Source organism: Falco peregrinus, chromosome Z (genome assembly GCF_023634155.1).
Source record: "Falco peregrinus isolate bFalPer1 chromosome Z, bFalPer1.pri, whole genome shotgun sequence".
Lineage (NCBI taxonomy): Eukaryota > Metazoa > Chordata > Aves > Falconiformes > Falconidae > Falco > Falco peregrinus.
In genome coordinates, this window is record NC_073739.1 from 31,387,261 (window position 1) to 31,403,209 (window position 15,949).

The following is a 15,949-nucleotide window of genomic DNA, read 5'->3' on the forward strand; positions in this document are numbered from 1 at the left end:
GTCCAAAGGCAGATAGAGGACCATGTGGCTTCAGAAAACCACAACTGTCAGGAGCTTGGTTCTGAATATGGGGAGGAAAATGTGCCTACCAGGATGAAAGAGAAAGGATTCATACCTGTGTAACGAGCAGGCAGAACCCTGTTGATTTAGCTTTCACTGGAAACCTCATGCTAGGGAACAGGATAATTTTGGTAGCAGTGCAGCAGAAGCTGCATGCCCTCAGATGTGCCGTGCAGAAGTGCCCATTAGAAGTTTTAAGTCTAGTTGTAGGAGGAAACTACACTGTCTGCAACTCTCTGATTCCTTATGTGCATTGGATCTGAACAGGAAAGGGTAGTGAATCTGTTTTATCCTCTGTCAGCACCTTTCTTCTGCATGAGTGGGAATAACTAAAGACCAGAAGGGAAACTTTCAAATTCTACAGTTCAACAGTGGGAGTACTGTGTGCTACCATTCAAAGAACATTAACCAGTGGACCTTTCAGAGCACTGAACTGCACTTCATGGTACTAAACAAGTGGAGGTTGAGTCCAATCACTTCTTGCTGGGCAAGAGCAAATTCTTCAGCTATGGTTAGTTTCCAGATGCTCCTGGTTCCTACAGGATTTGTGTCAGCTTCTGTTTTGCTGATAATCCAGGAAGGAATATTTATTATTTATGTATCTGTTCTTAATGGATCATTTAACTTGTAATTTGTAATAATACTTGGTAACCAGAATCCAACAGACACATTCTTTTTGTGAATTAGAATTAAAATTGCCTGTATTCAGTCTGACAGCAAGTTTTGGAAATCTGTGATGCCGGTTGCGTTATTATCAGTGATGGTTCGTGGTTTGAACTCTAAGTTCAGGTTAGATGCCAGTCAACATGTTAATTGATAAGGCTTTGGAAGCCTGCCCCAAAAATGGAAAGGCACAGGGTTTACACATTGCCACTAATTTGTTCCACAGGACATGGATTGTAGCTGACATTTTGTGTGGGCTGTGGAAAGGTGGAGGCAAAAATAATAACAAATCACAAAGTCCTGTAGAAAAATCAGAATGGCTGCTCTGAATCTTTCAAAAACTTTTGGTGGCTCATTTTGTCTAAACAAGCCAACCCAACTGCACTGGATTAAAAATGTATCTCCATGATAAATCTAGTTGCCATTTTGGCACTGAGTATAGCCTTAATTTCCATATTAGACCTGTGGCCATCACATGAGCTCACGAGGCAATACATAGAAACTCTTCCAGTTAGGAACTATGACAATAATTGAGAACATAAGTACTCTCCCAGCACTGTGCTCATGAAGCATTGGGCCACTACCCCATTCAAAACAAGGAAGAAAGGTGTTTTCCTCTGTAACATGATCTTCTCAGCTGTAGGTCTGTGTTTCTCATAATCAGTCAAGAAACTGAAGTTCAGAAATAAATACTCTGGCTTTCATTCCACCATTGCTACAGCAAACATATGGTTTGTCTCTAACCCCTTTTATATCTATCTTGTATAAGCCCTTATTAATGTTTAATTCCTTACCAAAGTCTTCCATTAGGGATTCACTTTATTTCTGGGAGGCATAGGGCCATCACAACTAACATGTATCATTTGTTTGACAGTTTTATGGTTCAGTTGGAACAATTTGCAGAGCTGTCCATCAGTATCTTCCCCGTAGCTTTACAGCCTTTCTATTTTAGTTATGAACTGCAGAACAGAGCAGAGGAACAGCCCACTGAGTAATGCTTAGAAACTGAAGGAATAAAGTTCAGAAAAGCCACTGGAAATACTTTGCCTAATGATTTATTAATTTGTTTTACTTTGTTTTGCAAAGGCTAATGCTAGTGCATTAGAAGAGGAACTGTGCTTTGGAGACACCTCCTCAGCAGTGCAGGGTTGGCAATATTTTTGCGTTATGGGTTTACACAGTTCTTTCCATCAAGTAGCAGCACTAACTGCCACTTCTCTGAAACTAGGTAGGGGATGACACACACCTGTGCTGTCTTAGTGTTGACTTGACAGTGAACTGTGGAAGGCTGGTAAAAGCCTTTTTGCATTCTTCAGGTGTTAGGGCATCATCTGGTAGGGCAACAGCAGGTGAGAAGGGAAGATGTGTCAACAGCTTCAGCTGTTGGGCAGCTCTGCAGGTACATTGCCTTGCTAAAGAAGGGCAGGTCTGTGCCCTTACCCCTCCAGGGCTGGACAGTCTCTAGTTGTCTGTGAAATGGCTGTGCCTCTCCTCTATGCTGCCCAAAGGTCTCTTCAGGTACTTACATACAATTCTAAGGCATATCCCCTCCCCTGCACTATCTGGCTTAGACTCATAACAGAACTTGCTTCTTGACAGATTTACCTGTGGTCACAGTGGTTTGTACACAAGCCATAAATAAATGGTAACAGTTTGTGGTAAAATTCCCATTTCATTGCCATTCCAAATGATAGTGTGGGTTATTCATGCCATGCATTTCATACAGCTTCCCTGGGAAGCCCATCCTGAAGCCCATCCTTCTTCTGAAAGAGCAATGACCAGTCCCAGGGCAACAGCCTCTTGCTAGCTGTTCCAACATTTTATGCAGTGGTCTGTAGAGGCTTTTAGTAATGGCAGGAGGAGCCTGCTAAAACACAGAGTACGCTCATGTGAAAAGCTTGGGATTTGCACCTCAGACTTTTGTTCATGTTTAGCCTGATACAGAATGAGAGAAACAAGTTCTGAAAAGTATGCATGCATAGACCCCACCTGGAGCACTGCATTCAGCTCTGAAGCCCCCAACTTAACAAGGACCTGGAAATGTTGGAATGAGTCCAGAGAAGGACCACAAAGATGATCAGAGGGCTGGAACACCTCTTATGTTAAGACACCCTGAGAAAGTTGGGGTTGGTCAACCTGAAGGAGGAAAGGCTCTGGGGAGACCTTAGCGTGGCCTTTCAATACTTAAAGGGGGCTTATAAGAAAGATGGGGACAGACTTTTTAGTAGGGCCTGTAGCAATAGGACAAGGGGTAATGGTTTTAAACTAAAAGAGGTAAATTTAGATTAGATATTAGGAATAAATTCTTTACTGTGAGGGTGGTGAGACACTGGGCAAAGTTGCCCAAAGAAGTTATGGATGCCCCATCCCTGGAAGTGTTTGAGGCCAGGCTGGATGGAGCTTTGAGCAACCTGGTCCAGTGGAAGGTGTCCCTGCCCATTACAAGGGGGTGGAACTAGATGATCTTTAAGGTCCCTTCCAACCCAAACCATTGTATGATTGTATGATTCTGTGACTCTTAGTAGCTGGTACAGTGCTGCGATTTGGAGTTAGCATGAGAATAATGTTGTTAATACACTGATGTTTAATTGTTGCTCAGTAGTGCTTACTGTAAATTGAGGACTTTTCAAGTTTCCCATGTTCTGCCAATGAGGAGGTGCACAAGAAGCCAGACACAAGAAGACAGGAGGGAGCACAGCCAGGACAGCTGACCCAAACTAGGCAAAGGGATATTCCATACCACAGAATGTCATGCTGAGTATATAGTCTGGGAGGAGCGGGCTGGGGCCTGCCAGTCACTGCTCAGGGACTGGCTGGGCATCAGTCAGCAGGTGGTGGGTGAGCAGATGTGTTGTTGTCACTTGTTTTTTTCCTTTTGGTTATTATTCCTCTCTCCTTGTCTCACCTCTTCGTTACAACTGTTGTTATTATTAATTTCAATTATTAAACTGTTCTTATCTCAGCCCATGAGTTTTACCTTTTTCCTGATTCTCCTCCCCATTCTGCTGGGAGCAGAGGCAGGGGATGAGTGAACGGCTCTGTGGTACTTAGTTGGCAGTTGGTGTTAAACCACAACAGCCAGATGGAACAAGAGGAGGAAAAAGGATGGGATCTGTCTGACCTAACCTAAGCTACCCAGGAAGCAGGATTAGCTAATCACTGCAAAACAGGCTCAGAGATGTCCCTGTTTTAAGTCAAGCTCTGCAGCAGCAAATCTTCCACTGATAGCAGAAGAAGTGTTGAAATGGACACCTCATTTCTGGACAGCTAGACTTTGATGGAATTAATTCCTCATTAAGCAGATTATCTATTCTTGCCTTAAGCAAAGGTAGGAATATCTCAGCTCTTCCTAAACCTAAAACCTCATCACAAAGACTGTGGCATGTCAACTGATCACCAAACACTTCTGCCTAACCCCAAGCCTATGCACAAAACCTGGAGCCAGTCCCCTTCAGACATTGCCTTGCCCATAGTTAAGTCAGTGGCAACACTTATGTAGGTAAAGCAAATGATGTTTTTAACTTTTCCACTTCCTCCCTCTCTCAGTCACAATGCTCATTGTGAGGTTGCTGTTATTCTCCTTTCTTCCTTCCAAATGCAAAAAGATGGTTTCTGACCATAATGACATCAGGCTTTCTCCTTACACTTTTTGGCCAGAGGCACAAGAGGTATTGATGGCTCAGCCTGTCCTAGAAATGTCTGAACTCATAAGGTTCACAAAACCATGCATTAAATGAAGTGTACAGATCTCTGTAACTGTCAGTCATTTAACAAAAATAAAGCATTGCTACATAAAGAAGAAAGTCATTCAACTTTGCTGATGGCCTCCATGCCTCCCTCACCAATATGAAGATGTCCATAGGAGAGATGGACAAGTCCACCAACCTACCAAAAGCAAGATCCTGCCACTTGGCTCTTGTTAACCTGAATGCACCCATTTGTGCTTTCAGTTACAGAGTTACTGTTTTCTTAGGAGGATTGCTCCTCACATAGCAAAGGATAGATTTTTTCTTTCTTTCTTTCTTTCTTTCTGAATTACCAGAAGATTTGAGTCTTAATTTGCCATCCATTTAAATGGGAATGGGCAGCTAGTCTCCTTTGGCAGCCTTGAAGTGCTCCTCTTCCAGATGCAAACTTAGGTCAGCCCCAAACTGTTAAAAAATCAAAACTCAGAGATCCCAAAGTAGCATGTTTCAGGACCACTGGAGCTTTGGTCACTTATACAGTAGTCTTTGTCCTTTGTGCCTTTGCAGATGGTGATTGATTAAAATTCTGTCAGTCCCACAGCTGTCATTCTCAGTACACTTTGTTTGAGGGCCAGCAATTAAGTAATGAATAAAGTGGATTAAAAATATTTTCAGCTGAAACATCAATTTTTGGCTAATTTTTTGCAGGAGGATAGCACCATTTTTTAAGGGTAAAACAGTCCTTTCCCTGTCCTTCATATAAATCAACTGAAAATTGAAATATTTCACATAGGAGGTGTGTCATGGAGAGATTTCATGGGAGATGTCACTTGGCTGCTTGCTCTTCTGAGGCCGCTCATGTCACTACAGTCAGAGCATGTGCCTCTTCTTGCCAGGAGCTCTGTCAGGGAGTTGAGCTTTGGTCAAGTACTTCTTTTCCTCATTTTTCATTTTTTACCTAAAAGGAAATTAAAATGTCCTGTGAAAATGTGTATGATTTTCTGACCAATTGTAGAAATGGCTCAAAAAAATCGCTCCAGGCTATTTAAAACAGCAATGCTAAGACATGTTGGCATGATGTGAATACATGTTCTGTGGCACAGTGCAGACTCAGTTTTAGCACTGAGATAACAATTTTGTCTTTCAAAGAGGACAAAACAGAGACTTGCACCGGTTCCTTCTGGAGAAGAAACCGGTGCCCTGAGAAGAATTCTGACAAAAGTTCTCGGGTGATGGGAAATCCAAGCACACTTATTGTGCTTTAGTGTATGTCTAACTACATACTCTACAGAGCATATATATGCATATATATATATATATATATATATATATATATATATATAAAACATACTCTACAGAGCAGCGTATGACATCAGTGCTGCTCTAAACCTGTATAGTTTGATAGGTTTTCATGGAGTCAAAAGAAAAACATGTACACAATTTCTTAGTTCCACGTAGAATTTTAACAGGACTCCTGAGGTCCGACTGACTAAATTCTTGCCTGTTTCCATTATTCATTTTGCTCCAAAATGTCTCAAGATTTTGTGTCGTTTTTTGCCAGAAGGGCTCCTGCTGACCAATTTCCAGTGAAATCTGATGAAAAACCAAAATAGGGGCTTAGGTTCAGGTGAAATTATGATTGTGAGTATGCCTGATTGTCCAGGAAGTGTCCCCTTGTGGCTAGTGCCCTGAAGCCCACATTTTCCTGGCCAATTTTTGTTGACTCCCATGATTGCTCAGTGCTTTGGCTGTTCCAGTGTTCATGTGACCACTGAGGTTTTTTTCCTCCATGACTTGTTCCCTATCCCAGTTTAGATATTGACTCCTTTGAAGATGAGCTGTCTCTCTGTGTTAGTGCAGAGCTCACGCAAAGTTGATCTTTTTGACACTGGAATATTTGGCTGCCCCCACATTACAGAACCACACTTTCACTGCCCACTGGCTTTGAGAAACTCCAGAAATCTTTAGTGGTGGGTTGGGAAAATAGCTGGAGAGAGAAATATTGGGTTCTTTCAGATCGAAACGTTTCTATTGTTTGTTTTGTTATTCCAGAGTGAGGATATGGTCTTTAGGAGCAGAAAGGGAATAAGCCAGGTTAAAAAAATAACATTAATTCTCACTAATCAGAAGGGATCAAAACTACTTACAAAACTGAGCACAGATAATGCCAAGCAAGATAGTTTCTTCAAAAGCCACAGGACACTGAGGGTGAGAGCATCTCACAGACTCTGAAATTAACAGGATTACTTAACCTTCACAGTTCCCTGGCTTGTTTTAACAAAGATGGGAGAGTGGAGTTCATAATTTTTTTGTATTTTTGCTCAGCTGTTTTCCATTCATTTACACTGAGTATGGCAAATTCCCACACAAAGTTTTAGAGGTATGTCTTAAATGAGCCCTTAGAAAACAGTGCAGCACCTACCGTGCTTCCAGAATGCTATCCCTCTCTGTCTTCAAGACTCCCCTTTGCCAGGTGCAAACACCCTTGCAGTGTCCATAAAAATGTTGTAATGCCCTCAGAGATGTTGGGGGGCTAGAAATGAAGATTTTTTTAAGATAAATACTTGTAAATCATTCCAGTATTCCAGAATAAGGAATAACAACTGAAGTCTAAACAACTTTCAAATAGAGTTTATGTCCTCTTTATGATCCCTGGAGAAGCTGTGTCCTTCAACATTTTCATCACCTGGGAAAGTGTTTCAAATTTCAGGCACAGGTACCATAGGTATTTTTAAAGAGCATTAGTTTAGGTTTATTACACAAAAAATCTGAGAGCTGAATGTCAGAATTCCTGCTGACACAGATTTTTTACTGCATGTGTTTACATGTTCTCTCAAGTAGCACTATTTTTGATACCAGCTGGGGTGCCAGCTAGCAGCTAGACTTTCAGAGTACCCAGTACATTGTTAAGGCTTTCCTCCAACATCAGCTAGGTACAAGGGTTTACTCAGGTGTCTAACCTGATGAAAACTTTTTCCTCACTTAGCTTATCCTCACTTTCTGTCCTCTGACAGAAAATTAGTGACAGAGGAATGTCAAGCAGCCTGGTCTAGGTATGATGCATTTCTGAGGTTTCTATCCCAGGTGGAATCATGTGACATTTGATAAGGCATGAATGGGTACAGTGTTTATTGCCATATAGTCAAGCATTTGTTACCTCTGCTGCACTTGTGCAGGAAGCTTCCAGGAGGTACACCTGTTCTGAGAAGATTTATCCTACATCTCTCTCTTCTGCTTGTCCAAGTGTTCTTCCTGCTCCAAATTTTGGGATAAAAACTGTGAGAGCTACTGTATTTTACTTATTTCCTGTCTGAGGGGTTTATTTCCTATGTATGTTGCTAATGGTTAAAGCAAGAATAGAAAAACTGTCAGCCCAGCATCCTGTTGGAACAATATTTATATCGCCACATATTTCTCTCTGTCTACTCACTGATCCCTCCAAAGGCCAATTTATAATGAATTTTAAAGATAATTAAATTTCTGTAAATTTCATGTGAATCAAAAACTGCACAAAGGGAAGAATCCAAATGAGATTTCCACCTTGTCCTATCTGAAGGAGGAACAGACAGATTATATATCCCATACGGAAGCAGACACATGGATAGTCAGCACATATACATTAATCTGCTAATCAACGTACACATAGCTCCTGCCTAGCTTCTACACTGCTGCTTTGTACCCATTAGGGATCTAAAACAGAGCAGGAGGAATGGTTAAAGCTGTTGAGGTATGGGGAAATTTAGAGACAAAAGATGCATGCACAAGAAAAGGTTTCATTAGTCTTCCAGCTCACTGACGAGCCCATTTCCCTTATAATAACTATGATTACTGGTTTCAATTTTTAGTATTTTTTCCACACTGAATGGTTTAGACTTTTTTTTTATTTTTAATTTATTTTTCAGTTCCCAGCCACAAAGCTTCCCATGAATTCTATTGTTTCTTTGGAACACACCCATGAATTTGCCAAAAAACTTAAGTTTGAAATCTCAGTCCACTAGACTATGTCCTCAGAGAAGTTATTCAGCCAGCATATGAGTGTATTCATGGATTGTCAGATCAGCAAGAGCACTGCTTGGTGTGCTTCACCTGCATGGCTGTGTTCACATCATGCTTGAGTTACCATTGCTCTTTGCAATGATCTAGTATTTAATGGACTCCTAAGGGCTAAAACTGGGCATTTGCATTGTCATTTTGAGCAGACTAAACTTCAGTTCATTCTTCCAAGAAAGAAATGTGGATGAAGAGGAAATCTGGCTTGATGCCTATGCACATGATAAAGCCAAATTATCCCTTAATAATTCTTTTCAAAGGCCATCATACTCCTCCTCATTTCCAAGCAACATTCCCTGTTGTGCTAAACCCTCTAATATTCTTTTTTTCCTACATCCCTTTTAGGCTAGGAAATTTCAGACCTTCAGCCTGGGACTCCTTACTGCAGTCACATTCCTATCACCCTCTTGCTCAATCTGACCCTGTACCCTTCATTCCCAGACGGCCACCCTTTCCAGTCATCATAGTCATTGCTGTCTTATTTTCCTTAACTATATTGCTACTATACCCATTATCCTCAATACAGGAAGAGGACATTAGGAGAGTCCCCTGCACTCACTTAATCCAACAATCTACCATTTCAGGATATTATGTTATAGCATCCCTTTTAACATTTCCATTTACACTTCTGCTTGATTTGTTTTTTTCCATACTTACGAGGTTCTAAATTTCTTAGAAGTAAAATGTTGGCTGTACTAGTATCCCTTGAGGCACTGCAGATGTCAGTGTAGAATTAGGTGGCTTCCAAGAGATCCTGCTCAAGCTTGTGTGGTCTTTAATTATTTATGTTATCACAACTATGTGCATAGACTAAGATGTTGTCTGCTGGTCTGTCTCCGTCATATCCCTTTATAGTTGCTTCAAAATATGTCTTGATTTTCATTTTAGGATCAAGGACAAACAATATCTATGGCAAAGAGGTCAAAAAAAGTTACAGAAATATCCAATCGACCCCTCCTTACAGTGTAAAAATATGCATGCACCAAAGGAAAGTGCACTTCACATTAGTGAAGTGTGTAAACATGTAAGTAGTGTTGAAAACATACTCCCAAGACTTCTTCCTTTAGTTAGAAAGCCAAACAGATGACTGAGTTGGGGTTTAGTTCCTTGAAACAAACCAGGTTTTATCAACCTATACAAGTCTCCATCATGTTGGTGCAAGCTGGAGGTCATTGTAACTAACAAAAGCAATGCTATTTGACCGTATATGTACAATGGAAGGTGCTTTGAGGATGTTGCCATCGGTAATGCTTTAGCTTATAAAAGATGGATCTTTGTATTGTACTCCGGGTACTCCAGCTGCTTAGCACACAGCATCACAGAAATAGGCATCCCCATTAATTTACTTGGCTACTCAATGGGTAATGATTGCCTGACTTACCAGACTTTATAGGTGGGGCAGCAGGGGAGTCTGACAGAGGTATTATGGTTCAATCTCTTTAAAACAAAAGAAAAAGGAAGAAAGGACTGTATCACAGAGGAAGCTACTGAGCTGAAGAAATTCTGTCCTCAATATATGGAAATGCCCTAATCAATGCAAGGTACAAGGTCTCTTCCCACTCATCATTTAAAATCTGACTAACAAAAAAATGCTTTAATATAAATAATCCTGAAGCATGAGCACATTACTATGCACATTTGCACGCAGTAGCTGTTGAAGTTCCATGCTCACTCATACGTTTTTACCTCCTGCACACCAGCAGCCACTGATCAGTGCACTGATCAAAGAGCAAATGCTGTTGGCACATAAGGTTCCCAGAGCAGGAGAGAGTCCAAAGCCCAGGGCTTACTGTGGGTGAGATCCAGGCCTTGCTGCAGGGGGTGCAGGACTTGAACCAGCTGTGTAAGTGCACTGCTCAGGGTGTGAGACTTGAGAAGCTGGACTGTACTAACACTTAAGCAAAGGGTAATGACCTAGAAGTGCTTCTGTGATAGTTGAATGTCTGCCAATGAGGCAGTGAAAACCAGATTCCTAGTATTCTTCTGGTAAATGCTTTATTAGCATGGTTTGTTGTAGTGATATCCAGGAGTCAAACAAAACAAGGGATCCCAACGCAATCAGCACAAACACAAGTGAATAGAAACCTTCTGCCCTGGTGAGACTGTAATCAGCACAGACAAGGCAGGTACAGTGTGTGAAAAGTCAGAGCAAACAGCAACGCAATCCTCTGTTCTTCAGTGCCCTTGGAAGAACTGTGTTCCTCTGCTTCCCTATGGCCCTCACTCCACAGAAGAAGAATAAAAAAAGAAATGCAGACATGCCACTGTTGATATTGCTTCTGTGGAGCTGTAGGAAATGATACTGGGGCTCTAAAGAATTTAGGGTTTGGCAGGCTGGTGTCGACCAGATGGATTTCCATGTTGAGTGTCTCTGGAGAAGATATGCCACATTTCACACAGGTTCTGCAGGTGTATGTTCATACAGGAGAGAGGACAACATAATATCTTCAGAGCTGTCTGAGAGTGAGGGTGTTTGTGCACAAGATTCAGTGTGAGAGGTGCTGCTTCAGCACCTGTGGAGGCGGATACACGTTTGTGCTTTGTGCTGTGCATTTTGTTGTCGGAACACTAAGCTGTGGCAGGCAGAGAAGGAAGAGAAAGGGGAGTTGTGCTGTTGTGCTGGATGCCAGGTGCCCACTAAAAGTGCTCTATCACTCCCCCACCCAACTGGACACAGGAGACAAAATGTAACAAAAGGCTCATGGGTTGAGATAAGGGCAGGGAGATCACTCAGAAATTACTGTCCAGGCAAAACAGATTCTACTTGTGGAAAATTAGTTTATTACCATTCAAATCAGAAAAAACACCTTCCCCCCCCCCCCCCCCCCCCCCCCCTCCTTCCTGGGCTTAATATAATTCTGATTTCTCCACTTCCTCCCCATGAGCAGCACAGGGGAACAGGGAGTGGCGGTTACAGTCAGTTCATCACAGGTTGTTTCTAACACTTCTTTCTCCTCACACTCTTCCCCTGCTGCAGCACGGGGTCCCTCCCACAGAAGACAGTTCTCCATGAACTTCTCCAACATGAGTCCTTCCCCAGGGCTCCAGTTCTTCACATACTGCTCCATTGTGGGTCCCTCCCACGGGGTGCAGCCCTTCAGGAGCAGACTGCTCCAGTGTGGGTCTCCCACAGGGTCACAAGTCCTGCCAGCAAACCTGTGTCAGCGTGGGCTTCTCTCTCCATGGGTCCACAGGTCCTGCCAGCAAACCTGCTTCAGCAGAGGCTTCCCATGGGTCACAGCCTCCTTCAGGCACCCACCTGGTACAGTGTGGGTTCCTCCATGGGCTGCATATTGATATCTGCTCCACTGTGGACCTCCATGGGCTGCAGGGGCACAGCCTGCCTCACCGTGGGCTTCACCACAGGCTGCAGGGGAATCTCTGCCCTGATGCCTGGAGCACCTCCTGCCTCTCCTTCTGCACTGACCTGGGTGTCTGCAGAGTCTCACATTGTCTCACTCCTTTCTCTTGCTGGCTCCGTGGGTTTTTTTTTCTTTTTTCCTTCTTAATATTACTATCACAGAGGTGCTACTTCCACCGCTGATGGGCTCAGCCTTGGCCAGCAGTGGGTTCATCTTGGGGCCAGCTGGCATTGGCTCCACTGGACATGAGGGAAGCTTCTGGCATCTTCTCACAGAAGCCGTTCCTGTAGCACCCCTGATACCAAAACCTTGCCATGCAAACCCACTATAGGAGCACAGAGAGAAGAAGAGACAAAGTGATCTCAGATACTGGGGTAAAGAGGAAAAGAAAAAAGGACTAGAAAGATGGAGGTTGTAGCAGGCATAAAGAGAGGAAAAAGAATAAGTAACAGAAACAAAAAGGAGTAGAAGAAGCAAGAGAAAATTTACCACTTTTCTCTCTGTCCCCTGTCTTTCTCATCCCCTCTTGATCCTCTGGTGCTTTGTCCACAAGAGGAAAAAAGGCAGGAAGATGGGCAGATAGAGAAGAATAGGGGGGGTGGGGGGTGGGGGGGTGGGGTGCAGCAGGGAGGGTAGAGCGCAGAGAAAAAAGATGTAAGGAAACATGTTTGGAGGAGAGTAGTAGGTTGGGAGTGGAAGGATTTGTGGTAATTGGAGTGTTTTCAACATGGGCAGATGGAGGAACGCAGGTCAGAAACAAAGAGCAGGAGTAACCAAGAAAAACAGCTGAGACAAAACACCTCCTGGATAATGTCGGAAAGGAGAATGTAGGGAGCAATGATTTGCTCTGCCATAGTAACAGATGATCACCTGTCAGCAAAGGGTAACTCTGACAACACAATTAGTAGATTCTGAAGTTTTGCTTCCAGAAAGTGTAAATCTTTGTGACCATTTCGCCCAACTACTTGGGCAAAAAATGCCTCTTGGTGATTTCCACTTTCAGCCCAGTGCTCACTGGATCAGATCACTTCTCTCAGAGGGCTGTCCCAGAGCTGGCCTCTGTCTCCCTGCCTAACATCTGCCGTGTCTCAATTGATTGCCCTGGTTTCAGCTGGGATACAGTTGTTTTTTTCTTCTAGTAGCTGGTGCAGTGTTGGGTTTTGGATTTGCTGTGAGAACAACACTGGCAGCACACTGACATTTTTAGTTGTTGCTAGGTGATGTTTATACTAAGACAAGGACTTCTCGGGTTCTTGGGCCGTGCCAGCGAGAGGGCTGGAGGGCACAAGAGACTGGGAGGGGACACAGCCAGGACAGGTGACCTGAACTAGCCAAAGGGATATTCCATACCATAGAATGTCATGCTGAGTATATAAACTGGGGGAAGAGGAAGGAAGGGGGAGACATCTGGCATTATGGCATTTGTCTTCCTGAGTAACAGTTACGTGTGCTGGAGCCCTGCTTTCCTGGGGATGGCTGAGGACCTGCCTGCCCATGGGAAGTAGTGAATGAATGCCCTATTTCGCTTTGCTTGCATGTGCAGCTTTTGTTTTACCTATTAAATTGTTGTTATCTCAGACCTCGAGTTTTACATTTCTTTCCAATTCTCCTCCCCACCCCTCTCGGTGAGGGGGAGTGAGCAAGCGGCTGTGTGGGGCTTGATTGCCAGCTAGGGTTAAGCCACAACAATGGTCAAAAAGCCTGCTTTATTTCTGCTGTGAACTGGAGTTATGACTGACAAGGGATGGCAGCTTAGCTTGAAAGACCTGGAAGGTGTTGGTCTCCAACTGCCATGGATCAGAGCAGAACATTTTAAGGTAAAATATTACTGTTCACAAGCAGCTGAGCTGTCCATGCAGGATATTTTCCATGTCCATAGGCACAGAAAAAGCTCTGGTGCCAACAACCTCTGCAAGCTAAACTATTCTTTTATCACTCATAGCCTGTGCTGCAGCTTCAGATCCCAGCCTGCGAGCTTGTCCTCCATTTGCCTGCTTGATTGAAGTGTCTCTCAGAAATTTCCCCTCTGTCTGTGAGCTTTACCAAGGTCCCCTCTTTACCTTAACTTAGCTAATGCACAAGCTATACAAGGCTGACTAAAGAATTGCCAGTAAGATGATTGGATTTGTCTGATACTTTCACTATCCCATTACAGTTTCCTTCCTTTAGCATCATTTTTATTAGCAGCAAGTGTCCCGTGCACAGAGAATTGATGTGTGTGAATACTCAGGTAGGAGTGAGCTGCGGCCGAGTTGGTTGCTTCCTGAACAGCTGTCTGCTTGCAAAAGCAGTAAGTGGGAAAGTAGACATAACAATGCAGTGCTGCTGAGATCCCAGGCATCTTCACAGCTATTTCAGCACAGCCACAACAAGCAAATGTACAGGTAGCCCTAAGCAAGAAAACAATGAGAAGCAGCTCATCCCCCCACAGTGCTTTTAGACCAGCAATGGAAAGGGGAACAGGTGGCCCTAGGTGCAAACTCACTTGCCTAGTGGTAGTTAGCAGCTGGAAGAGCTGGGAAGTGAACTTCTACACTGGGTTCGGTGACTTGTCAGCGGGTGGGCAGGGCATGAGTGAGTCACCATGGAAAAGGTGTCACAGCCCCACTGCAGATGAATCCATTGCATTGTCAAAGCCTACAAACAATTCAGATATTGCTGTCCAGCAGTGAACTACTTGGTCTAGAGGGAAAAATCAGCCATTCAAACCTGGACCTAACTCCAAAAATCAGAATCTGTTATTAGGCTTGCCAATAGCACTGAGGTGTGTGCCTTCAGCCAGAGCTGCAGGGCACACAGACAACCTTCCAAATAGGGCCTGATGTTTTTTCACAGTTAGCAACATGCAACTTTTACAAAGTCAAGCTCCAGTGGTGAAGTGCATCCATGTGCTGGAAACCTTTATACTGGGCAGATTTTGTGCATCCCTGCAAGCTGCTTTCCCTCTTGTGCCTGAGGCACCCCACCTGAAGAAAGGAGGCCAGAGATTTTTCTCTGAGTCAGTATGTTCTTAGAGAGTAAAAGCACATGTGAAGAGACTAAATCAGCCTCTTTTACACATGGAGGGCAAAGTAAGAGTGAAAGCCTGTCAGTATGTGCTTGCTGTTTGAGCCTGGCATGTTGACACCTCCCTTGGCCAGTTCATGTTAGATTCAATTAGGCAATGATGCACAAACTTTTTGCTCCACTTCCAGCTGGCTTCCTTGTCGCTGAGGCAGTACCTCAGCTTTTCTCTCTGGACTCTCCATCTGGATGCCTCAGTAGCTGCTTGTCATAGCCCAGTTTGAACTCTGCCTTCTTCTTCAACCTTTCCCAAAGGCAGCACCCACTCCAGCAGGGTCCTAACAGCAGGGCAAGTGTGGCACAATCCCTCCTGCCATCTGCTCACTGAGTGATTGGTATTGCCTCCTAACTCGGCCTGCTTCCCCAGTCTCTTCCTCCCCATAAAAGAGCAGCTCTTTACCTCGTGTAGCAGTAGGGATCACCTTGCCAGCTGGCCTGCCATTGATCTTTCTCTCCAGAGGGAAAATACACTCATTACCCTCACCTCTGAAGACCCTTCAGTTTAACCCAGGTATGCATTCGCAGGTATGTTAACTTCTCACACCCAGTTCCCTGGCCTGTCAGTCTTTTGGAAGGACAAAGAGTTTGGAAATGTCAAAACATTTTAATTTAGGGTCAGTTTGTTTTCAAATTGCATCTGACTATGTTACCATATGTCATCTTTCTACAAGCACTGGACTTTAACAAGAGTGCATATGCCATGACTACAGCCAGCCACAGGCATCCTGTGATACTGCACAGCTGCATAATTCTATTAGCCACAGTGCACCATGAGCAGCATAAATCCAAGAAGGAAGTATGAGCTTCATTGGATAAAGTGAGGGAACTGGAAGGTTATGGACCTGAACTGTTAACATCATTCTAATAAACATTGCGACTTGCGAAAACCAGACACAAGGCAAAATGTTTTTTGGTTTTTACTTTTTTTCCTTGAAAAATGTTGGGAAAATGGAAATTTACAAGAAAAATCATTATGCTGAAACCCACATTTTCATCTTCAAATAATTTGAAAGGAGAATTTATAACTTCAGCTCATAGTTATGCCTCATAGCCTCATAGCCATGC